Here is a 4,203-nt window from a genome sequence, read left to right on the forward strand (position 1 = left end):
CCCGGGGACACCGCGCACGTGGGACCGGCCCGGTACCGCCACCGGCCCCGGGACACCGCGCACGTGGGACTGCCCCGGTACCGCCACCGGCCCGGGTGCTGCGAGCTGGGAACAGCCGCCGGGACAAGGAGCTCGGCAGCACGGAGCCGGAGCGGTGGTTTTGGAGTAAAAGTTGCCAGAAAAGGCCCAGAACGCCGGTCCCGCACCTTGCTGCCAGGGCAGCTGGGCTCAGCATCACGGAGTCAGGCTGGAAAAGAGTCCGGGATCATCGAGCCCAGCCTGGGCGGGCTGTGCTGCAGCGCTCCGAAGCCTCTCAGGCGCTTTAAAAAGCTGCTTGGGTGAGTCTCGCTCGGAGAGATCGATGCTACCTGCTCTTTGCTTTCTAGGGTTTCATAAATAAACTGGTTGTTTGTTCATTGCAGCGATTCAGTTGGAATCAGGGACATTCCCAAGCATTTTTCCTGTCTCTTTAGGTGAGGGTTTCAAGGCAAGGATCACCTCTTCACTAGCACAGCCAGCCTTCCATCATTGCCCTTTCAATTGGTGGTCACTCCCAGCTGGAAATCTTTCACAACAACAATAAGAGAGAACTGGCAAAGGCACAGCAGGGCCAAACCCCCATCTAAGACACATTTTTAGCAGGGTGACTGCCTTAAAACCACCTCGTCCAGAAGAGGGATCTGGAGGCTGCAGCTGAGATTGTACCCAGACTGTCACCTCAGCTCCCACCTGAAGGGACAAAACCTCGGGTGTTTTGTCCCGTTTTGGGGGCGTGCAGGAGACACAAACAAGGGCATGAGGTGAATGTAGTCGGTTCTTGTCCTGCTGCGGACACAGATGTGTCCACACAGCTGACGGCAGGGCAGGAAGAAGGCCAGTTTTTAGTGGAACTATCCATCAGAAAATAAGCCTTCCCTTCCTCTCATTCTGGTCGCCTTCCAACAGAAATACAACTCCTACAACTAGCAGGAAACTCTGGAATGTTATCCAAGCTGTTATCCATCCAGTTAAAGCCCCATTATCCAAAGAGTCCCTAACATCTAGCCAGAGATTTAACAGCAGCTTTGAGAGATTTGGCAAAACCTCACACGCTGCAGAGGCACAGGCAGACTTCTTCAAGCGAGGTCTGCTGCTCTCTCATCCTCTTTTGCACTCTCCAGATATTTTTAGGAGGTGAGGCAGGCAGTGGGGGACACCAACAAGTCCATCAGCACAGGGCTGAAGGCTCCAGCTCGTTAGATTTGATTAATGAGGTTGCTGAGTCACATTTATATCAATCCACATTAACTCAAAAGGCTCAGCTGATTAAAAGGTCCATCATATACATGACAGACACGATTCTAACTTCAGAGAAAAGCCAGATTTTGGGTGGTTTGCATCTAAAATTTAATGATGGGGGGGAAGGCTACTCATTAGCTTTCTCCTTAAAGAAGTGGTTTGTCTTTCCCTAAGCTTGTCCTAAAAAAAGGATATTTTTTTTCTTTCCAAAAAGTTCCTTGTGGCTTGACCACAAGTTTTTGATGTGAATTTGCTGGTTTCATGTATTTAAGGCAATTAACAGTTGTTTTACAAGGACCAGCTGCTAGCAATTCTAATGCTTATTTCTGCTTATTGGGGGCAACTGGAGAGGCACAAAACAGAAAGAAAAAGCAAGATTAGTAGTATAACCATTATTAGCCTGGAATTACATGTTCCAGCTGCTTTTATGGCTTGGAAAAATCTTTTACCAACTCTTAACCCCAATATGAGTATTTTACAATAGAAAATTGAAGAAAAATAATATAGATTTTAGATATAATAGATTTAAGATTAGATATAATACATTTAAGAAAAAGAATAATTTTAGCAACACAGGACCAAAGATTTACCTTGACTTTGTCCATGTAAGAGATGATGTTCCCTGTGTCCTCTTTGCCTTCTCCTTTGGTTTGCTCTTACTGCATCAGGAGAGTTTCCAGGATTCATTTCCTCTGGGGCCCTGCCAAAGCTGAAATTGGGAAGCTACACAAAGCTGTCAGAGACTCATTTTTGTGTCCAGGCCCTCACTTCACTCCCAGAAATGCTCCCAGCATGGGGTACAATGTCTGCAAGGGACTGATATAAACAATTTACAGATGCAACTCGCTCAACTTGGAGCCCCAAAAATGCTTACAAAGAAACAACTCAAGTGCCAAACCAACAGCTGGCATTTGTGCTCCTTGAATTAAATGATTAAGTGAATAAGTGACAAGCAAGCCTCTGTTTTGAAATCATCCCCCTTGCTGACATGCTGCAGAAATATCTAACAGAGCAATTGAGGTGTGAACCCTGGGGGAGAAGGCACAAGGGATGTCTCACAGAGTGCTTGGCTTGCCCCAGGTCAGACCAGCAGCAGTGCAGACTCTTATCTCATTTCTTATCTTCCCATGGCACACAGGTGGGCAGGGTTGGGCTAATCCAACCCGTGGGGGTTTGAGCTGCACCTAACAAGGAGAGGCCAGAGCACTGCCCTGCCCTGCTGCCCTGGCTTTTAGTCCTTCCTGGGACAGGAGCACTCACCAACACCTGGCTGCTCTGGCTGAACCAGCTGGAGAGGCCGGCCCCAGATTTGATGTCCCAAGCATCTCCCCCAGCTGCTTCCCTCTAAAGCCAGCTCTCCTTGCAAGATCCATATCTGGGGGCACTTAGGGTCAATAAATCTGTTAGTTTGTTTTAACAGCAGGGTGGATACTTCCCTTAGAAATTATATTTCAATCCTTGATCTTATTAAGGGAAGATGTGTTTTGTCCATTAATCCAATTAGCTCGCTGGATTAATAAAGACTGCTCAGTTTCAGGAAGCATAAAAATAGCAGTCAAGCATAATTAAAGCTAAACTTGTAAGTAACTCTGGTAACAAGAGCACTATTTCCCTGGATATTCTGTTTATTATTTTTACAAGCTAAGCTCTCAGATTACATGACGTAAATTCACGATTAGAACAGCTCAATTCATGACCAAAAAGCAACAGGCTGCCCTGAAAACATTTACTTTTTGTATGTTTATAAAATTCTCTTTGTGCTAAATATAGTCAGGTAGGCTCCAACCCAGAATAATGTTTTCAATACTCGAGAGGAATCTGTTGGATTGCAAAGGAATGAAAGTGATTTGTCATTATTCTGACTCTTTGATCAGAGCTGTTCAAATCCAGCTGTGGGTATTTGGGTGCTGGAGCACTGAACAGCTCCAGCCTTTGGATATATCCAGCTGTTGGAATCTGAAATGCAAGGAACTCTCAAAACTTTGAGCCTGTAAACCAAAGCTTAAAATGAAACACAGGATTTGATCTGAGACCTTGGAAAAAACTTCCAAACTTAAGTGCTAAAAGCAAAATTCTAGGTATGTAGTTTAAAACAAAAACACGTTAAGCTAAGTAAAAAAAGTTTAGAGTTTTAAAGTTTAAGATACAAAAAAATAAAATAACTACAAAAATAAACAAAAAAATTAAAATACAATATTATAAGTTTATATGCCATAACATAATTAACTAAAAAAGCTTATGCTAAAACATAAATCCATAAAACAAAATATTTAAAGGTTAAGTAAAAAACCATAAATATCCTTATTAACAATATTTTATCCTTATTAATGATATTTTATCCTTAAAAAGTCTTATAACTAAAAATCTTGTAACCTTCTAAACCATACCATAACAATGTAAACCAAACTCACCCTTACCTGTATAAAAAAATTTTTAAAATAATCATAAAAAATAACTCCAAAAGTCGCATCTCAAATTCCTTCCAAAATTTCCCACCAAAAAAAAAAAATATCACAAATGGTGCCTCGTGTGATTTTTGGCATCTCTTCCTATTCGAGGACGTGTGGTCCTTTACTTAAACAACGCTCCCGTGCTGGGGATACAAAACCCAGAGAAGCTCAATGTAAACCAAACTCACCCTTACCTGTATAAAAAAATTTTTAAAATAATCATAAAAAATAACTCCAAAAGTCGCATCTCAAATTCCTTCCAAAATTTCCCACAAAAAAAAAAATCACACATGGTGCCTCGAGTGATTTTTGGCATCTTTTCCTATTCGAGGACGTGCGGTCCTTTACTTTAAACAACGCTCCCATGCTGGGGATACAAAACCCAGAGAAGCTTGGGGTGGGGAAAAAAGGAAAAGGAGAAAAGAGAGAGAAAGTAAGGACCAGGAACACGCTCCAGCCTGGGCAGAACTACAAT

The sequence above is a fragment of the Geospiza fortis genome, unplaced genomic scaffold (assembly GCF_000277835.1).
Source record: "Geospiza fortis unplaced genomic scaffold, GeoFor_1.0 scaffold48, whole genome shotgun sequence".
Taxonomy (NCBI): domain Eukaryota; kingdom Metazoa; phylum Chordata; class Aves; order Passeriformes; family Thraupidae; genus Geospiza; species Geospiza fortis.